Source organism: Anolis sagrei, chromosome 3 (assembly GCF_037176765.1).
Source record: "Anolis sagrei isolate rAnoSag1 chromosome 3, rAnoSag1.mat, whole genome shotgun sequence".
In the NCBI taxonomy this organism is placed as follows: Eukaryota; Metazoa; Chordata; class Lepidosauria; order Squamata; family Dactyloidae; genus Anolis; species Anolis sagrei.
The window spans coordinates 228473646-228496451 of record NC_090023.1 but is presented as its reverse complement, the minus strand read 5'-3'; the positions used below and the strand labels follow the sequence as shown (position 1 = coordinate 228496451).

Sequence of the window (22806 nt, the reverse complement as noted above, 5' to 3'; positions counted from 1 at the left end):
GTAATAATAATAATAATAATAACAACAACAACAACAACAGAGTAAAATAACAAATAACCTTGACTCAAGTATAAGCCGAGGGGAAATTTTTCAGCCTAAAAAAGCGGCTGAAAAACTAGGCTTATACTCGGGTACATACAGTATATTTGCATCGCACAATATAAAAAATACTCCATGCTTCACACAGGCCACTTTTTTTCTGTCCCATGAGTATTAATCCCTGGCAGATGGATATAAGATTGCAGCCCTGGCAGTTTAAAACCATCACTATTAGGATTCATATATTTTGCTGCTAGCAACCTACTGTGTTCGGAGTGAGAAAGGGTTATGTTCCAGAGTAGCAGAATTTGCCAGTACTGTACCATGTTTTTCAGCTACTTTAAAAGAATGAACAGTCCTTAAGAACCCTTTATTTTTGAATGGTTGATCTCACCCCTCCTCCTGGGTGGATCCACAAAAATGTTGAATAAGGAAGGATTAAGGAAAAGCCTATTAAATGTCAAATTACATTATGATTTTACAAATTAAGCACTAAAATATGTTTTACAACAAACCGACAGAAAAAGCAGTTCAATACACGGTAACGTTATGTAGTAATTACTGTATTTATGAATTTTGCACCCAAACATTGCAATGTATTGAAACAGTTGTGGATCTGGCTGGGAGGCAGACTGTGTTGGATAATACAGATCATTGGATGAACAAAGGTTGGATAAGCGAGACTCTGCTGTATTTGAAAACACATCACTTTCTAAGAAAGGTATCCCAAAACACCAGTGATTTAAGTCTTCATGTCTTCTTTACCCTGTCACTCAATTTTCAAATTACATCATCGTAAATCTACAGGAACCAGAGTAAATAATTTCAAATCACTTCTTTAAAAATTGGGAGTACAAACAACGCATAAATTCAACCAGAGAAGTCAGCCATAGCAGAGCACATGATGAACCAACCTGAACACAGGATATTATTTGAGACCACAGAAATGTTGGACTACTCTAACAACCACCATGTCAGACTATACAGAGAAGCCATTGAAATCCACAAGCATGTGTACAATTTCACCAGAAAGGAGGAAACCATGAAAATGAACAAAATCGGGCTACCAGTATTTTAAAAACTCTAAAATCAGGACAGTAAATAAAGAGCAACACTCAAAAAACAGTGGAATTCCAGACAAGAAACAATCAGGGCCAGCTAATACCTCCCAACAAAGCCAGGAAGGAAGCAGCCAGGCTTTGAAACTACAAGGTCATTCCATGCTAATCAAGGTGGCCAATTGCAACATCCACTGCTGCCTCAAACAGACAGTTCTTTCTCCCACCCTGGACATTCCACAGATATATAAACCTCACTTGCCCAGTTTCCAACAGACCTCACAATGTCTGAGGATGTCTGCCATAGATGTGGGCGAAACGTCAGAAGGAATGCTTCTGGAACATGGCCAAACAGTCTGGAAAACTCATTATTTATTTGAGGAAATTTGTATGATGCTTTTCTCTGAGCACAGACCCAAGGTGGTTACAACAGAATAAAAACATATACTACAAAGTTAAAACAACCCATTAAAAATATAAATATTTGGAACAGCATGTGAATGAACATTCCATATCATATACTGGACTTAGTTACCCTCTGCTTTGCAGATTTCCTATGTATCTGGGCAATAGCTTCGAAGGGTATATTTTTATACTGTAGAATTCATGCAGTATGGCTCCACTTTATCTGCCATGGCTCGATGTTGTGGAATCTAGGGAGTTATGGTTTGGGGATTTGCTAGCACTTTTAAGCAGAGAAGGTTAAAGATCTCGTGAAACTACAACTCTCATGATTTCATAGCATTGAGCCATGATAGTCAAAGAAGAGACAAGCTGCATTTATTCTACTGCATTATTTGCGTGTAGATGCACCCAATGAATGCACCCAAAGAATCATTTTGTATAAAGATTACTGCAAGAAGAAAGGTCAAACTTACCTTCCACATATGCTGGAATCCTGACAATGCATTAGTGGGTAAAATATAGTTTTGGGACTACATGTGCCCTCCAAGGCCTTTCTGTGGTCCTCTGAACTTCCCAGGTGGCACTTTCCCTGTCTTTCCTACAGTGAACTGCAAGGCCTTGTTTCCAAGTATGTAGAACTACATAGGAAAGCAAAGGCTGGCTCTACACTGTCCTTATATCCCAGGATCTGATCCCAGATTAACGGCTTATCCCAGATTATCTGGCAATGTAGACTCATATAATCCAGTTTGAAACAGATAATGTGGATTATCTGCTTTGATAATCTGGATGATATGTCAGTGTAGAAGGGGCCTAAAACAGCAGGTTTTAAAACAGAGAAACTAGCACAGAGGAAAGACACACCTTTTAAGGGAATGGCTACCAACAAGTGATTTACACACCAGAAAAAGATGGAGTTTGGAGGAAAAAAGAATTTAAAGGAACTGAGTAAAAGCCTGTTGTCTTTGCTCCTTTCTACACTGTCATATAAAAACCAGATTATCTGCTTTGAACTGGATTATATGGAAGTGTATACTCAGATATTCCAGTTCAAAGCAGATAATGTGGATTATCTGATTTGATAATCTGGATTATAACACCGTGTAGAAAGGGCCTGACTGTGTGTGTGTTGATTCTTTGGATCCATCTACACTACCACATAATGCACTTTGAACTGCATTATAGAGATCAATGTAGACTCATATAATGCAGATTGAACTGGATTATATGAGTCTCACTGCCATACAATGTAGTTCCATGCAGTTAATCTGCATTCTGAGACTGGATTGTATGGCAGTGTGGATTCAGTCTTAGTGGCCAGAACCTACATGAGACAGGCCCTTTTGCACTGTTTAATATGAAAGAAAAAATACCACTTCCAGATATTATTTTTTTTTTGGACTTTGCCAGTCTGCAACATCTGAAAAGTCACAAGGGCAGAAAATTGCCCTTCAAGCCTGCTAGAGCTGCTCACCACAATAAAAAAAAATCCTCTCCAGTGGCTAACATTGAGTGGTTGTGTTGTTTTAATCCGCACACTGGCCAAGACTGTTTATTTAGTTTCCGATAAATTTCTGGTTCCAATTCAAGGTTTAGGTTATGCCCTACAAAGCCCTAAATGGTTTGGGCTGTCCCTGGATTGCATCTCCTACTATGAACCGGTGCAAGGTCTAAGATCTGCTGGGAAGGCTCTTCTCTCGTTTCTACCACCGTCACAAGCACGGTTGGTGGGGATGAGGGAGAGGGCTTTCTTGGCAGTGGCCCCCTGTCTTAGGAACACCTTCCCCAGGGAGATTAGGCAAGCCCCCACACTGCCCTCCTTTCGTAGGGATCTGAAAACTTGGATGTTCCAGCAGGTTTCCGAGAATGATTAGTCCCTAGGCCCAAGTCCCTAAATAGCCAGCTAACACTCTGTCCTGCACTTCATCCACTTCCCCGGCCCTATAATACTTTGTTTGCACTATCCTTTGCCCAGTCCTTTTCTAGTTGGCTACGTTCATTGTGTAATCCTGGTCATTGGTTTGTTGAACCTCTACTGATGGAGCTAAAATGGAATGAGTTTTTGGTATTTTTTATTTTTTTTTAGTGTGTTTAACAGGGTTTTGGTACTTTATGATGCTTTTAGTTGTTATTTTGTTCATTTAGTTGAATAGATTGTGTTATATTGTTGAATGTGTTTATTTTGATGTAATTGTCTGTATGCTTTTCTTTCCAGCAATTGAATGCTTGCCTTATATGTTGGAAACCGTCCTGAGTCCCTTTGGGAAGATACGATGGTATACAAATACCGTTTTTATTATTATTATTCAAAAATGTTTGTGTCAGGAGCAACTTGAGAAGCTGCAAGTCACTTCTGGTGTGAGAGAACTGGCCGTCTGAAAAGACATTGCCCAGGGGATACCCAGAAGTTTGATGTTTTACTATCCTTGTGGGAGGCTTCTCTCATGTCCCTGCATGGGGAGCTGGAGCTGATAAAGGCAGCTCAACCCACTCTCCCTGGATTTGAACCGCTGACCTGTTAGTCAGCAGTCCTGCTAGCATAAGGGTTTAACCCATTGCACCAGCAGTGGAACCAACAGGTCAGCAGTTCGAATCCAGAGAGGGAAGGTTGAGTTCCCTTTGTCAGCTCCAGCCTCCTACAAGGATGGTAAAACATTAAACATCCAGGTGTCCCCAGGGCAACATACTTTAAGACGGCCAATTCTCTCACATCAGAAGCAACTTGCAGTTTCTCAAGTCACTCCTGACACACACACACAAATATTATGATTAATTACGCCATTTGATTCCTACATGTGATGGATCCACCCTTGAGGAACCTGACAGGCAGTGCTCCCAGACATACATTGGGATTTATGTTAGCACCACAGGACTTGAACAACTCTGACCAAGAGACCAGCTGCTAAAAAAAGTGCAGCCACATATGGCATCATTTATGCCCGCATTAAACCATAAAAGTTTCTGGCTATTAATTGCAAAGATTCACTAAATGATGCTTCTAATTTAAATCTTATAAGCCAGCATGCAGATAAGATTTTCAGGTGAAATAAAAATGTGGCTTCTTTCCTTTGAATGGTTGTATACATAGAAAAAGAATTTTCATGCAATCGAATTCCCAGTGAAATTCCTCTTCTGTACAGCCATTAAAAGGCTGGCAGCCCTGCAATCTGTATAATCACAACTGAATCCAAGACAGTATGAACAACATATTATCTGGACAAGTTATTATGGGAAAGAACTAGTTTGGTTTTTAAGACACTTGAAGCGGTCTTTCCCTTTGGACTTCTGTCCAAACAGAATCTTCTCTGGAGTTCACATCACTCACAAATTTTATACCAAGCAATTGTTCAATCTGAAGATGGTGATGCCTAATTTGAGTGTAAGTCATTAAAAGCAGGAAGACGGGAAATATTATTATCTATCAGTGTGGAATTGTTTCCTACGACACTCCTAGTCCATAGTCTCAAGAGATTTGCATTATGATGCTGGGAAAACAGAATGTGTACTGGATTTCCAGAAAGTTTGTACAGAAACACTCTCTAAAGAAAGGTGACATTTGAATACTCCTCTGCATTTCGAGCTCCATTAGCGTTGTACTCTATTTATTGTTTATTTATTGTTTAAAACAAACTACAGTAGAGTTGTATTGTCGAAGGCTTTCATGGCCGGAATCATTGGGTTGTTGTAGGTTTTTTCGGGCTATATGGCCATGTTCTAGAGGCATTCTCTCCTGACGTTTCACCTGCATCTATGGCAAGCATCCTCAGAGGTAGTGAGGTGAGTAGAGTTGCTTATCCAACCTTCGCTCATCCAACGCAGTCTGCCTCCTGTTTGGATTCACAGCTGTTTCAGTAATTACTACATAACATTACTGTTTATTGAACTTCTTTTTCTGTCGATTGGTTGTAAAACATGATGTTTTGGTGCTTAACCTAATTTGATTTTAATAGGCTTTTTCTTAACTCCTTCTTATTATCCAACATTATCTGAAACTGTGGAGTCAATTTTCCTATTCCTATTTCAGAACAGCTAATATAGGAAGCAGTTCTTCCTTCTCTTTGGCTCTGAATTTCGCCTCTTGACAGGTCTGAAAAATTGTGATTCTGCTGCTTTTTTGTTTATTTCCTGGTGTACATCTGATGGAAAGTAATGCCTGTTTTTGTGGCTTTTTAGCAACCATGGATGCCCCTTTCCCAGACTCATCATGTTCCTTTTTGTTCTGCCTTCCTGCTTCTTTCTTAAAGAAACACACACTGTGCCAGTTAAGCCACTTCTGTTTCCTCTCTCTTCATCAATCATGGTAAGGCTGAGTAATGTTTACTACAACTTGCGATAAGATATGGGTTTAAGATTATTCCTCCACCCGTTTTACACTTCAACTCTTAGAAGCCCACACCAGTAAGGACAAAGTTGTTTGGGAGCTGAAGTGCGAAATATCTGGAGGACCAGAGTCTAAGAAACCTTGAACTCAGGTATGTTGAACACATTTTCACCAAGGGCCAATTCAACGTTATAGTTGCCTTCAAAGGGAAGTTTATAATTGTAAGACTGTATACAGAAAATATAACTATTTAGGCCTGGCATTGAAAGCCTTGCGGGGCACATAAAGTGCCAGATTCGGCCTGCGTGCCTTGCATTTGACACGTGTGTCCTAAGGGAATGACAAGGATAAAAGACTTGAGTGCATAACCATTTTTCTGGACCAAACACGTCCATGTGCATCTTTTGTTGCTGTATGCCTTCAAGTCACATTATCCTGGACAGATTTGTTCAGAGCAGGTTGTCTTTGTCTTCCTCTGAGATTGAAGGCGCATCCAAACAGCCTTTTAAAAGTGGGAGCTCCTGCATTTTCAAGTGAGGCATCCAAATAACGGCCCACGAAATTTAGGTACTGTTCCATTATCTGGGCGGAGGCCACTAGGGGGCCCTAGAGAGAAAAGGATAGTCCATTTTACAGGGGGTTGAAGGAGAAAAACCATTTCCCCCATTTTGGTTATGCCCCCTCCCGACTTCCCATTTCATAAACGAGGGTTGTTTCCATGATGGGAATACGGGTGGGGAGAATAGCAGGAAAACTGGGGGAAATGATTTTCCTCCTTCAACCCATCCCACCTCCAGTAAAATGGACTATCCTTTTCTCTCCAGCACCCCCCAGTGGCCTCCGCCCAGATAATGGAACAGTACCTAAATAAGCAAGCAAGCACATGACTAGTAGTGTTTTCAAGTTACCGAATGTTTTCATTTCCACTAAACTAAGGAAATGAGCATATCTACCATAATTTATGAAGAGAGTTCAACAACAAGTTGAATACTTTGACAGGATACAGATATACTCTTTCCTCCAAAAATAATATATATTCAGTTCTCACAATACAGGAGGAAAGCCCTTCCTGGTTTGCAAGCCATTTCTAACTCCTGCCTGTCCCTTTCCTTCTCAGATAACATTCAGTTTTTTTCTACCAAAGATCCATAAGGTTATAGCAATGTTTATTTATTTTAAGCTTGCTGAATTTCTTGAATGGCTGCCATTGGATTTTAAAGAATGTGTAAGGAGGATGCCATCCTATTTTAATAAGCAAAGATTCTCAGTTTCTCTGTTCGTCCTCTTCAACAAACAGGAAAAACACCTTGCAAAGCAAAGAGACAGTTACTAAGGGCTGATAATAACAGAGATTTGACTTCGCAACATCAGCATGTTTTGAAAGAGAGGAAATCAGATAGGAATTTTAAACCTGCTGCCATCATCAACTGACAGAGGACAGAAGAAAGACACTATTTCCTCTCAACTATCAGAGACAAAGACATGGGCAAAGTTCAATGTTAGGCCCCTTATACACTGCCATATAAAATCCAGATTATCCAATTTGAACTGGATTATCTGGCAGTATTGTCTCATATAATCCAGTTCAAAGCAGATCATGTGAATTATCAACTTTGATAAACTGGATTATATGGCAGTGTAAAAGAGGCCCTAGTCCCATCCAGACTAGACCAACGAAATAAATTATATTTAGGCCCCTTCTACACTGCCATATATTCAAGATTATCAAAACCATTATCTGCTTTGAACTGGATTATACGAATCTACACTGCCATATAATCCAGTTCAAAGAGATAATCTGGATGTTTTATGGCAGTGTAGATGGGGCCTTGTTTTCCATAAAACCCACTGTTTTCACCTAGTTTATTCTAGCTAGGGCAAATACTGGATTGATTTTACCTTATCCCAGGATCTGATCCCTGATTATATGCTTTTTAACTGGAAGATATGAGTCCCCACTGCCAGATAACATGGGATAAACAGGTAATCAGGAATCAGATCCTGGGATATAGGGCAGTGTGGAAGGGTTATTCTGAAAGCTCTTTCCCCATGTCATAAATATTATGTCTTTAATTGAAATAGTAATAGGTAATATGATGGAATGACTGGCAAGTGGAATTGGCCAATCAGAATTAATAACAATACTTTTATATTTTTCCAGATATAGGAGTTACTCTTACTTGAAATAATCTCCTCCTCCTTGGTCCCCCCCCCCCTCCTTTGATACATAATAAGATTAGTACACATCAAACAGGCTTTTGTATTTAGTCACACATAGGACACTTCCCAAGTGTCTAGGACTATGTGATGTATTAGTGAATAATGTGTGCAGATTTGAGTAGGGTGGCCTTTTGCAGCTGACAGATGGTAAATTTGTCAGCGCCGATTGTTTTTAAATGCAGGCCAAGGTCTTTAGGCACTGAACTCAGTGTGCCAATCACCACTAGGACCACCTTTACTGGCTTGTGCCAGAGTCATTGAAGTTCTATCTTTAAATCCTCATATCGTGCAAGCTTTTCCAGTTGCTTCTCGTCAATTCTGTTGTCACCTGGGATTTCCACATCAACTATCCATACTTGTTTTTACCCCCCATGATCATGAAGTCAGGAGGATTGTGCTCCAAAACTCTCTCAGTCTGCATTCGGAAGTCCCAGAGTAGTTTGACGTGTTAATTTTCCATAACTTTTTCAGGCTTGTTATCCCACCAGTTCTTTGTCACAGGCAGATTGTATTTGTGGCCCAAGTTCAAATGGATCATCTTAACAATGATATTATGCCTCTGCTTATAGTCCATCTACATGATCTTTTTGTAGCAGCTGATCCATCATTTCGCCTGCTTCCTTGCAGAGTCTACACTTGGAATCTGTTGTTGACTTTTCAGTTTTGGCTTTGATGGCATTGGCTCTGATTGCTTGTTTTGGGGCTGCAAGAATCAGGCCCTCTGTCTCTTTTTTCAAAATTCCATTTGTGAGCCACATCTATGTTTTTTCCTCGTTAATTTTGTTATCAATTTTCCCCAGGAACTGTCCATGGACAGCCTTATTTGGCTAGTTTTCTCTTCTGTTCTGCATTGCATTTTTCTCTTTGTCTTATGCACTTTAAGCAGTTTTCTACTATTGACTTCTATCGATGTTGTTTCTTGACTGTCTTTCACATAATCTGCCAGTGCATATTTCTCTTCTTCTACCATTTGTTTCACTTGCAGAAGCACTTTGCCTCCTGATTTTCTGGGCAGGTAAAGGTCTGTTTACATCACTACGTCTATTATTATTATTATTATTATTATTATTATTATTATTTATAAATCTCTTATGGAACATTGCTTTGGTCTCATTTAATGGACAGATGTCTAGAAAAGAACAATGGAAATCTTATCCAGTTTATTCCCATGGAACTCCCTGTAAAGTTTGAGACCATTTACCACATGATCTTTCTGGACAGATTATCATTGCTGTGGGTTGAACATGCAATGAATTTATTTCTGAACTGGAGCTCTGTTTTCAAAAGGCAGGGAATAATGCACAATAATAATATTCATGCGGTGGGTCCCATCAGGATAACATTCTGTTTCTAGTGTCAGTTCCTATATAAGAGTATTGGGTGAGAACATCAAGACATGTAGAGCCAAGTACCACAATTATTTTGATTATGCCCTGCATCCTTTTTAAAATTTAGATTTGGGCTAGACAATAATTTTATGTAAGCATTCAACCTCACATGAAACAGTTAAAATTCCAGTGCAGGTAAGGGCCAATTCAACATACTTCGTCATGACCTCGCATACCTGGCTTCCCTATAAGTGTCTGAACATTGAGCCAAGTACCTGAACACATTTACAAACCTCCCTGTGATCTGGAATTCTGATAAGGTAGGACGTTATAAGGCATAATGCTCTCTCTGTGCCCAACAGAGATACTCACGGGTCTGATAGGGAGTAGACATAGTTAGACTGCCTACAGTTATTCATGGTCATGATGACTTCCCAGAACATTCACGAGTGCACAAAATGGTGGTAGGTTACTGACTGGGACTAGATAAAAAGGACAAATCCTAGGCTCCATCTACACTGCCATATAATGCAGTTTGAATCTGCACTATATGGTCAGTATAGATTCATATAGTGCAATTTAACTGCACTGAATTTCATTGGATCAGTCTACACTGACTACAGAATGCAGATTCAAACTACATTACATGGCAGTGTAGACAGGGCCTTACTAGGATGTGAATGACCTTACCTTATATGATGAAGTAATGACTTGGAACACTTGAAATAAATCTTTTCTAGAGACTCAACATTCAAATCTTATTCACTTGCTTTAAAGGGGAAGGCCAAGCTTGGTATTTAAGTCTATAAGGTTCCCAAGTTAGGTCCCTTGGGAAGTCTGACTTGGTCACGGTGGGCCATGCTCTTCTTACATCCTGAATAGATTACTGCAACACACTCTATGTGGGGATGCCTTTGAAGACTGTTTGGAAACTTCAAATGGTCCAACGGGCGGCAGCCAGGTTACTAACAGGAGCGGCCCTCAGGGAACACACTACTCTGTCGCGTCAGCTCCACTGGCTGTCAATTTGCTACCGAGCATAATTCAAAGTGCTGGCTTTAGCCTATAAAGCCCTAAACAATTCCAGCCCAGCTTACCTGTCCAAATGTATCTCCTCCTATGAACCATCTAGTAGCTTAAGATTGTCTGAGGAGGTCCTGCTCTTGATCCCGCCTGCCTCGCAAATGCGATTGGCAGAGATGAAGGACAGGGCCTTCTCAGTGGTGCCCCCCCCGGCTATGGAACTCCCTCCCCAGGGATATTAGATTGGCCCCCTCCCTCCTGACTTTCTGAAAAAAGTGAAGACCTGGCTCTTTGAGCAAGCTTTTGAGAATGCAGCAAAATAGATAACACAGAACTATGAATGATGAACATGGAATGGCCAGACAATGTTACTGGATAACGTTTTTAACAGGATGACACCAATGATTATATGCTTTAATAGTTTTTATATATATTTAATATTGTCATGTTGACTGTTTTAAATGGCACTTTTATGAATGCCTGACATTGAATTGTGCCAATCTGTAACCCGCCTTGAGTTGCCGTACGGCTGAGAAAGGCGGGCTATAAATATCATAAATAAATAAATAAATGAGGGTGAATGGTGTGTGCATGAACACTCTTAATAGCATTGTACTGTTTGCAGTAACAGAGGTGATGTAAGTCATACAAAAAATATGTAAACTAACACAGTACTTCCTAGTTTTAACTAGGAGGTGCCCAAAAACCAGAAGACAAAGATGTAGCAGTTGCTTGTACTTTAGAAAAGCCAATCTTTGTCTATCCATTTCAAGCTTACTTCATCCCCTCTTCCTTACTACACATCTCCCGAAAGCACTTCAGACATAATAACTGAGAATACAACCATTCTTCCACACACTGAGGTCATTCAGGCAGATAGCTCACTGACTGGAATGTTGCTATAGTGCTGGAGATGTTAGCTCCATGGTGATGAAGGGGACACAGCCGCATCACATCCACACACTCAGCTGGGAAATTCAGGAAAGTGACAGAAAAAGATTAGGGTCACATGAAGGAGATCACTGGAATGAAGCTCTGAAATTCACCACATATGCAAACACATACACACTTCTACAGTCCCGAATAAAAAGTTCTGAACAAAGAGATAGAGACATGAGCAGCCTCATCAAGAAAGAAATTAATTAACCACGGCAGTATTAGCAAACGTGAAGCTGGGCTATGAGAGTTCAGAAAACACTAGTGAAGATCTAACTAATCAGTATTCTCCTCCATTATTTCCAAATACTAAAGGGCTCTATTTCAGCAACACTTGCTACTGGAAGAGAAACAGGATTTCCTTGCTGCTTTCGCTTGGCATGCACAGTCAGCTGTTTCATAGCCATGAGTTCCACATCAATGGATTCAACCAACTATGGCTAAAAATATTTGGAGGACAAGGGTGATTCCAAAAAGCAAAACTTTATTTCGCCACATGCCAAGCATTACACTGATGTCTAGACATACTCTGTTGTAGTCTCCCACCATTTCAGAGATTCTCGGGCTCTCTCTAGCATTTATTTAAGTGGTTTGCCATTTTATGTAAGGGGTACAATTTTATTATGCTATTGTATATAATGGGATTGAAGCATCCACAGATGTAAGTATCCATGGGAGGTATTGGAACCAAACCTCAATTGATTTTAGACCTCCTTCTGCTATTACTTTATTGACATGAGAGCCCCAGCAACATTATTTGTTCCTTGGCATATTGTTATGTCCCTTCAAGCTGACTCTGACTTATTATGACCCCATCATAATTATTATTTTTTGTGCAGGATTTATTCAAAGCTACCCATGGTTGAATGGGGATTTGAACCGTGGTCTCTGGAAGTCCAAGACTCAAATTACTACATCATGCTAGCTTCTTTCTTGGGTACTCTGGAAATACTGAAGGATATGGACTACATAGGAAGATCTCTTCCCCATACCATCAACACCCCTCATAGAAACACATCCATGTTCAACATCTACACAAATGACCAACCACTGCCAGAAGGGACAGAGAGTTTCATCTATGCTGATGGTGCCATTACCGCTCAAGCAGGGAGCTTTGAGATGGTTGAACAGAAGCTCTCCGAAGCTCTAGGTGCTCTAACTGCCTATTACAGGGAAAACCAACTGATCCCTAATCCATCTAAAACACAGGCATGTGCCTTTCACCTTAAGAACAGACAAGCATCCCGAGCTCTGAGGATTACCTGGGAAGGAATCCCACTGGAGCATTGCAGCGCACCCAAATACCTGGGAGTCACTCTGGACCATTCTCTGACCTACAAGAAGCACTGCCTGAACATCAAACAAAAAGTGGGTGCTAGAAACAATATCATACGAAAGCTGACTGGCACAACCTGGGGATCACAACCAGATACAGTGAAGACATCTGCCCTTGTGCTATGCTACTCTGCTGCTAAGTACGCATGCCCAGTGTGGAACACATCTCACCACACGAAAACAGTGGATGTGGCTCTTAATGAGACATGCCGCATTATCACAGGGTGTCTGCGCCCTACACCACTGGAGAAATTACACTGCTTAGCAGGTATTGCACCACCTGACATCCGCCGGGAAGTTGCAGCCAATAGTGAAAGGACCAAGGCAGAGACATCTCCAGCTCATCGCTTGTTTGGGTATCAGCCAGCACGTCAACGCCTTAAATCAAGAAATAGTTTTCTTAGATCTACAGAGACACTCGCTGGAACACCTCAGCAAGTGAGAGTTCAAAAGTGGCAGGCTCAAACCCAGCATCTCAATCCGTGGGTGATACCAGATGAGAGACTCCCCCCTGGGCACACAGAAGACTGGGCGACTTGGAAGGCGCTGAACAGACTGCGCTCTGGCACCACGAGATGCAGAGCCAATCTTAAGAAACGGGGCTACAAAGTTGAATCCACGACATGCGAGTATGGAGAAGAGCAAACCACTGACCACCTGCTGCAATGCAACCTGAGCCCAGCCACATGCACGATGGAGGACCTTCTTGCGGCAACACCAGAGGCACTCCAAGTGGCCAGATACTGGTCAAAGGACATTTAATCAGCTACCAAGTTTGCAAAATTTGTGTTTTTTTAATCTGTTTGTTTGTTTTGTTCTGTTAGAAATGTAATACAATGTTCTGGTTGCGGATGACGCAATAAATAAATAGAAACACTCTGCTCATTTTCTCTAGATCTAGAAATGGAGTGGTAATGGGCTCTCACATTATCTGGGCAACATAGCTTAGAGCTACAGCCTCCCCTCCAGGGAATCAAAGGAGAAACATGGGCCTGTAAGATCCTTTCCAATTAGAGGTTATAAAACCTGAGGGTGTTATGGGACAAAGAGTGATAAAAGACTGAGGCACCTATCTCATCTAGAGGAAGCTTGGTGGCAGATTAGCAAAGACTTCCAGACTCCTAGCTGCCCCACACATACCCATCTCTATCAAAGAATAGAAATGTTCAGTTAGCCACATTAGGATCTCACATTGCTTTTTAACTTTAACTTAATATGACCTAGATAATTTGCAACTTCAAAGTAATGCCTGAAGGAAGATGCCTTCATGTAAGAGATACTCTTTTGCTAATGTAGTTTACTTGCTTAGAATAAAAGCTTTCCTTAAAATATCTTGTTTGATGTGCACATGTATGTATACATGATGCTCATCTCCCATAGAGGAGGGGAGGGAAAGTCTCTGCAGATGTAGAGAAAATGCAAACGATGCCCTCAATAACTTCCTACAAAGTTACTGAGTCAAGTAGTTGGGTCCCCCCCACCCCCAGTGTCAGGAACAACTGGAGAAACTGCAAGTTGCTTCTGGTATGAGAGAATTCGTTGTCTGCAAGGATGTTGGCCAGAGGACACCTGGATGTTTTGATGTTTTATCATCCTTGTGGGAGGCTTCTCTCATGTCCCTGCATGGGAAGCTGGAGCTGACAGTGGGAGCTCCTCTGCACTTTCCCCAGATTTGTGATGGCAGCTTTGTGACCTCCGACTTGTGATGGCAGCTTGATCTCAAGGGATCCCCTCTCCTATATCAGAGCACTAGTTGGGAGCATTTACAGATGGGCTAATACCAAACCATCCATAGGCTGCATCAGCCTCTACCCTGAATCAAGAAGTGGCAAGATGTCTATTTCCAATTTGTAAGTTGTTCTTTGGGTAATCACTGGGGGGAAACAAGATTAATTTTTGCCTCAGTGGAGTGGCCTCCATACGAGTCTGGCGGGAACATTGGGAAAGGAAATTTAAATAGCAAAAGGGCCCACAGGCACCTGCTTTTCATCTCTAAATTTTCTAATATATCAAAGTGATATTGAAAGGGGATACATGGTAGTGCCTCTGCATGACAAAGGACCACAGAACAGCGAGGACCTATGTGAGCATGATCTTACCTCCCTCTGAGTCTTCCTCACTTAACAACACTTGAAGTAACACTGACAGACAAGGGAATTCACACACAAACATACTCCAAGGATTTGTGAGGAGATACACATGCTGTACTACATAGTACTGTAAATCCATATTTGTATTAAGCATTTAATGTATGGGTACCTAATTGTTCATCCCAGTCCTATAAAATCCAAGCCAATACAATCCTCAAACCCTGGTTGTCAGGTTAATTATAGCTGAACAGAAACCCATTAAGCCATTACTAGTACAGCCACATCAGATCCAAGAGAGCCCGAGGCCAAACACAGCAGTAGTTGTCGGCAGCATTTCCCCTTCTTTTGCTCATGGAGGGGGGCTGTATAGAGACACTAGCAAAGACTCCATTAATGTCAAAATAAAGGCTATTTGAAGCTCAGCATCTTGAACTCTGCTAGAAAGACAAGACAACCACCTTGTAAAACCTGAATTAACCTTTGCCTCCCCATGTTTTCTTACCTTCCAGGAGTAGTAGTAATTTTGGGTGAGCCAGTTATCTAGAAAAGTGGCAATCATACAATAAGTTCCTCTAAGCAGAACCAAAAGCTACTGAAATCTCAACAGAGGCATTTTTGTTTCCTTTCTTTGTGCTTTGGAAAAAAAAACCCTTAGTCTTGGCCTATCTCCAAATATAGATGGGTTCTTACTGTAAAATACTGTCCAACTCGAAATCTACTCTAGATTTCAGTAAGGATGGCTTTAGAAATGGGTTTTTTAAGGAACTTACCAAAATCTCCATAATTGGGTCAGTTGAAATTGTTTGTTAAAAAGAAAAGAATAGGAGAAAGTGAATCTGACAGTGTATGAAGAGAGGGGACAGGATGGCAGTTCCACCTTGCCTCCAGTGTCAACAGTTGAGAGCCCCCCTCCCTCCAGCACTAACTGCTGCTCTGAGATCAGAATGAAGTGAGGGGCCAGGAAGGCAGTTCCATCATGTCTCCTGCACTGTGCTTATAATGTAATGTAATGTAATGTAATGTAATGTAATGTAATGTAATGTAATGTAATGTAATGTAATATAATATAATATAATATAATATAATATAATAATTGTATGTACATATAATATTGATAATATTATAATGTAATCTATATATATATATAAATGCTCTGTGCATAATGAGTACCTTAAAAACAAAAAAACAAATGAACTAAATCACACCAAATTTGGCAACCAAATGTCTCACAACACAAGAAGTGACCATCACTAAAAAAATTATGATTTTGTCATTAGGAAGTTGTAGTTGCTGGGATTTATAGTTCACCTACAATCAAAGAGCATTCTGAACTCCATCAACGATGGAATTGAACCAAACTTGGTACACGGAACTCCCATGACCAGCAGAAAATACTGGAAGGGTTTGGTGGGTATTGACCTTGAGTTTGGGAGTTGAAGTTTACCTACATCCAGAGAGCACTGTGGGCTGAAACAAGGATGGATCTGGACCAAACTTGACACAAGCACTCAATACGCCCAAATATGAACACAGATGGAGTTTAGGGGAAATAGACCTTGACAATTGGGAGTTGTAATCACTGGGATTCACAGTTCACCTAAAATCAAAGAGCATTCTGAATCCCACGAATGACAGAATCGGGGCAAACTTCCAACACAGAACCCCCATGACCAACAGAAAATACTTAAGGCAATCCAGTCCAACACCCTTCACCAGGGCAAGAAAACGTAATCAAAGTCCTCCTGACAAAGAGCCATCCAGCCATAGATATAGATAGATAGATAGATATGATTCACACACACACATAGTATCATAGATTTGAAAGGGACCCCTAAAGAAGGACAATGATATGTTGCATGTTCCAGGGTGGGCAAACCAGACACTCTCCACATCAACACTGACAAAGAAACAGCAAGAGATACTGTTTACTCACAAGCATAAAGACCTTACATATATTAGAAACCAACACTTTCTCATTACTTTATTTTCCAGATCAACAGACTGGGCCACAGCAACATGTGGCAGGGGACAGCTAGTACAATATAATATTACTATTTTTTTTTGTCGTGTCAGGAGCAACCGCTCCTGTTGTGAGAGAATTGGCCGTCTGCAAGGACGTTGCCCAGGGGACGCCTGGATGATTTTTGATGTTTTATCATCCTTGTGGGAGGCTTCTCTCATGTCCCCACATGAGGAGCTGGAGCTAATAGAGGGAGCTCATCCGCCTCTCCCCGGATTCGAACCTGCAACCTGTCGGTCTTCAGTCCTGCCGGCACAGTGCTTTAACCCACTGCGTCACCGGGGGCTCCTAATATTACTAATAATAATTAATATTACTAATAATAATATGATATTATAATTATATATTTTATATTAAATGTAATGTTACTAATAATATTACAGTATAATGTTATAGTACATTGTAATATATAATATTAATATTGTGCTATGGTCATAATATATTGTATTTACTTTTTACTTGTAAGCCGCTCTGAGTCCCCTTCAGGATGAGAAGGGTGGCATATAAATGTCATAAATAAATATATAAATAAATATTAAGACAAGTTGCTAATAAGGAATTACAGTTAAGAGAATTATAAAATCATTCATAGGTATGCTAGAATTTACTCAAGCCCTACTTGATCCCAACTCTCCTTCCTTCCTAACAGGTTTGTCATATTTAGAATAGAATTGCATTATAGTCTTCAGCATTCTCCAAATGGCTATACCTATTGATGATATGGACAGAAGAGAAATCTGATCCGTTTGTTTATTTTTAATAAGAACATACCCAAAATTACAAATTTCTTCATAAAATGTCATATTTTAGAGAAAGCAAAAACCAACATATCGGTTTATACCTAGATTCTGTAGATAACAGCCAATTCAGCTGTTATTGTTTAATTGGTTGTTTAGATTTCATCTAATTTCACTAATGTTTCTTGGTAAATATACTTCCCTCAAACATTCTCAGTAAATCAACAGGATTGCCATCTAACTCTAATGTGAATCCTTCAGAACATGGATGGGCAACCTATCTGGAGCTCCAGATGTTGTTTTCAAGTTACATTTGTCCTGGGCAGCAAAGATGGTGGCAAGGAATAATAAAGAGTCAAAGATCAACAATATCTAGAGAATCATAGAGTTGAACGATACCTTGTGGGTCATCCAGTTCAACCCCCTGCCATGAAGCAGGAAAATCGCATTCAAAGCACCCCCGACAGATGGCCACCCAGCCTCTGTTTAAAAGCCTCCAAAGAAGGAACCTCCACCAGACTCCGGGGCAGAGAGTTCCACTGCTGAACTGCTCTCACAGTGAGGAAGTTCTTCCTAATGGAACACTCTGCTCTGGAACACTCTGCCACCTGAAGTCCGTGCCTTGCGGGACTTATCAGCTTTCCGCAGGGCATGTAAGACATACCTGTTTCGACAGGCTTTTAATGTTTTTAAATTGTTTTTAAATTGTTTTTAAATTGTGTTAGATTTTAGCCATTCTTATAAGCCGCTCCGAGCCCCAGGGGAGTGGCGGCATATAAGTTCAAATAATAAATAAATAAATAATGTTCAGGTGGAATCTCCTTTCCTGTAGTTTGAAGCCATTGTCCCACGTCCTAGTCTCCAGGGCAGCAGAAAACTATCACAAGTTGCCTATCCCACATTTTTTATTCTCCATAAAGTTAAATATTGGGAACAGATTGGTTCTTGTTTCTGATTTCATTTTCCTAATTTCACTGACTCTGGATTAGGCACTACCTTCTTATGAGATTGACTTCAAACAGATATGAATTTATAACAGCATGACTAGATTTTATGGGAACAGTATGTTTACTAAGTGAAGGACATTTCCTTGACATATTAAAGTAGTTTAATTGAGCTTGTTTTAATTAGTTAGACATTTGCTTTGTAATTGTTTCCTTTTTAGGTTTTAGAAACCATTTGTGTTTGAAACTGCCAGGCAAAATATATGGTTTAGGCTGGATTTTTTTGCCTTTTTATGCCTTTGTATCACCTAACTAAAAAGTACCTCCTTTAAAAAAAGAAAAAGAAAGTAGAGATATATAGATACTGTTCATTCATTGTGGGAAAGGAAGCTGGCATGTTGTTCACCAAAAAGATTTTAAAATGTGTTAGTCAAATGTTAACTAACCCAATCAGGCCCGTAGCCAGGATTTTGATTCGGGGGGGGGGGGGGCTGAGTTTGATTCGGGGGGGGGGGCTGAGTCTGAGCGAAAGAGGGTCTACCCTAGCAACCCTTTTGTATCGTTACCCCAATACCCCCATGCATATGGGATATATTGAGTATGGTGATCAGATCATGGTATGAATAAACATAACAGTTTAAATAATGCACCAGTAAGGCCTTCTTGCGGAGCACTATGAGAATTTGGGGGGGGGGGGGGCTGAAGCCCCCTAAGCCCCCCCCCCCCCCCCCCCGGGCTACATGCCTGAACCCAATATTTTTAATTGTCAGGAACCCTTCACTTCTTTCAAAGGGCAAAGTGACATTGAAAAGTTGCACATTGAAACCAATCCCAATAAGAGGAAAATAAACATAATAATGGCACAGTGTAAAACCTAAATATTTTGGCATTTAGGTCAGAATCCTGCTGGTGAAATGCAAGTGGGGCACAAGGGGCTATTCACTAAAATTTCCCTGCAGCTGCTATCAGGCTCTAGAGAGTGTTGCTAGAGACATTTATGGCTAAGGCAGGGGAGGGGGAGGAAGCTGACCATGCAGGAGGATGCTCATTCCCACTGAAATTCTTCAAACTGAGAGAAATAAAAGTATGACAGTTCCTCTTCTCCCTGTCTAGAGAACTGCAGCATAGATGGGAGGGAGTTCCCTGCTGTTTTGTTGTCTCCCTCTTTCCCCTTTCCTTCCCCCCAGCTATTTTACAGCCATAGCTGGGGCCCCCAAGACTTGACAGCTGCCTGCAGGAGAGAGAAGTGCAGAGCTGCATGAGCACAGCATAACACTTCATGTGTGTGATGCCAGATGTCAGCCTTAGAATACTTTGTGCAAGTACTTAGCCTTTTTTTTTAAAAGGATACTACCAGGGAATGTGCAACTGAAAACATAAAATTTGAGGAAATGTAAGTCTCAACATGAAATGATGATAAACATTGGCTGAAGACAGTTCTATTCTTAACTGTAACCAAAAAAAATCTTCAAAGGCAATTTCACGTTGATGATCTGTGACAATGGCTGTCTCCACCATGCCCTACTTATGTGGTTTCCAGAGATATCTAACAAAAGAGAACATTTCAGCAAACTGTTTACGTGTAGAACTACTTCCTATGGAGGTTTCCAAGACAAAAATGGGCCGCCTACTGAGAAAAGAGCTCAATTTCTTCAACATCAACAGCAACACTGAAAATGTTTTAGAAGAAAATTGTCATTGCTATCTTTTGTAGTGTACATGTCACTTTCCCAATACGTTCAAACATTTAACCACTAAGATTTTTCTTAATGTTACAGTGGCACAACTGTGGTGCAGTTTTAGAAATTGTCAGTGGAAATTGGTTCCTTGTTTTTGGGCAAGTGCTGGGACACACAGTTATCATACAGACGTAGATGCAGGGGTCCTCAAACTAAGGCCCGGGGGCTGGATGTGGCCCCCCAAGGTCATTTACCCGGCCCTCACTCAGGGTCAGCCTAAATCTGAAACGACTTGAAATCACACAACAACAACAATCCCATCGCATCAAAGCAGGCCCACACTTTCCATTGAAATACTAATAAGTTCATATTTGTTAAAATTGTTCTTCATTTTTATTATTGTATTGCTTTTATTGTTGTTGTTTTTTTGCACCACAAATAAGATATGTGCAGTGTGCATAGGAATTCATTCTTTTTTTTTTTCCAAATTATAATCCAGCCCTCCAACAGTTTGAGGGACTGTGACCTGGCCCTCTGTTTAAAAAGTTTCAGAACCCCTGCGTAGATGTATTGCTCTTAATTGAGAAGGCTATTTCAGACTCTCGAGAACAAGAACTGTATAATCAAAACAACCTCTGACATGAACATAAATACTGGGCAGATAGTAGTCTCTTGCTGAAACTTCTCTACATTAGCCATATCCCTTTGGCTTTGTCCTTGCAGTGTCTCATACGGAGAGGAAAATTTCTGGCATGCTGGGAAGAATGACAAGTACCTTTCGCCAGCTGAGTCACCATCATGCCATATCCCAAGGTCGCAGAAGGGTGTCAACAGCATTGTTCAGTTTAAAGTTCTTTTTTCAGTACAACAGCTCTACCTAATTTGGCTGTGTTGGATTTGGTTAACTCTTCCATCTGTAAAGTTTACTTCTACTAAGGTTTGGGAGTTCAGCGGCATTGGAAATGTCAACATGCATAATTACTTCAAGGAAGCAACAGAAGGACTGTAGCTCTCACTGTCTATTACCCATACTGATTTGAACAATTTGAAAATTGAGATCTAAATTAATAGTGATTAAAGGCTTGGATATAATGAATTTAAGATACAATCAGGGATACAAAACAAAAAGGATTAATATCAATAAAATGGGCAATCACAACAAATGCCCATCCAGACAGTACCTTTATCCCAGGAGCTTCTGCAGCAAACAGGAGGGTGGCCAAATGCCATTCCCTGTAAACGTGGAAGCAATAGCTACAAAAGACAAAATACAAGGAATTTCCAGGTGCAGGAATATCGCAGTTTTGAGCCAAATATGCGGATTTCCGTATGTCTGTATGTCCCTGAAATTGGAAATCACATGATTTTTTTTGTCTGGGTTTGTTCCCGGGTTTTAGATCTTTGTTCCTAAAAAGAGGGTGAAGGCAAAAGACAAAAACCTTGTGTACCAGAAGGCAAAAACTTTGTGTGCCAGAAACTTCATGAAACATGTGGAGGGTGCATTTTATCAGGCCAGGTCAAAGTTGTGGCCCCCTAGTCAATGTTATACATCTTTTTCACAAGAAGAGCAATCAGGAGCAGCCATGTTTGATGCCTATTGTTTGATGCCACAAGTACACAACCAAATCTGTCTGGACAGATGGCTGGGCAGCCAGGCTCTGAAAAGTGTCAATAATGACAAAGTTCTGTTCCTGCCTTGAAAGTGTGTGTTCCTGTTTGATTGTGCAGTGCTGACTTGGACAGAAGTGGTCTTACCCTGTAAAATTTGTGTGGCAGATACTTCATGAAAGGTCTGGAGGGCACAGTTTCTCTGGCGAGGACAAATAACTTTTGCAGTGATTCGCTGCAGTGATTCTCCACATATCCGAATATTGAGGGTTTTTGTCTTTTTAAAACACACACACACACACACACACACATCCAAGTTTCTGGCGAAAATCCTGTGGCAGCAATCTTAGGAGCCTCTAAATCTCGCGATCAAGGATCAAGTCTGGACAACGGCTTCACATTATCTTAAACAAGTTGAGAATCAAAGGCTTAATTCACGATTCCATTACTGGACTGTCATCCCTGTTTACAATCACATTAGGTGCACATGGGAACGAAAATAAATCCCTAGTTTCATATCAATGAGCTAAAAGTCAGGGTAGAATCGCAGTCCTACATTCTGCAGCCAGGTTCAAACAGGACATAAGCAGTCTGGATCTAAGGGGAAGTTACTTTTCTGTCGCTAGTGGAGATGAAATTTCATTACCTGACTTTTATTACCCTTTGCCCTCAAGAAGAGTGACCCTGCCTGAATTTGTAACCCTAGATTATCTAAATTGAAAACAGAAATAATACACACACACTTGCCGGCTACACCACTGTCATTATATTGCCAGAATAAGCAAAATGTCATCTAGCTGATCCAGATAAATTGGCAGTGGGTCCAGGCTTTATACTCATGCTCAGGGTGTTCCTACGTGATGATCAGTGCAAGAACATAACATAACAAGCTGGTTAGAGCAAGAAGTAAAAAAGGGACAGTCTTTTTCATTTCCTCTTTTGTTCTTATTCACTTCCCATTTCCATAAGACTTTGTATCATTTTTGTCTGGTTTTAATTTTCTTATTCTTGATTAATTATCCTCTGCATAAATGTGTCCAGAGGAGGGTGACTACAATGATCA

The 22806-nt window shown here is 40.6% G+C and overlaps 1 protein-coding gene across 2 annotated transcripts in view; it reads right to left on the bottom strand.

Annotated features, from left to right (window-relative positions):
* Window positions 1-22806, bottom strand: part of ST6GAL1 (ST6 beta-galactoside alpha-2,6-sialyltransferase 1) — a 95614-nt gene that overhangs the window by 46026 nt on the left and 26782 nt on the right. Inside the window, exon 1 of one of the 2 annotated variants that reach the window (XM_067465945.1) lies at window positions 15258-15336. The exons of the other annotated variant lie outside the window; for it this stretch is intronic. The gene's annotated coding sequence lies outside the window, so the exon portion shown is untranslated. Of the gene's footprint in view, window positions 1-15257; window positions 15337-22806 lie in introns of those variants that run through there. 2 annotated transcript variants of the gene reach the window in all.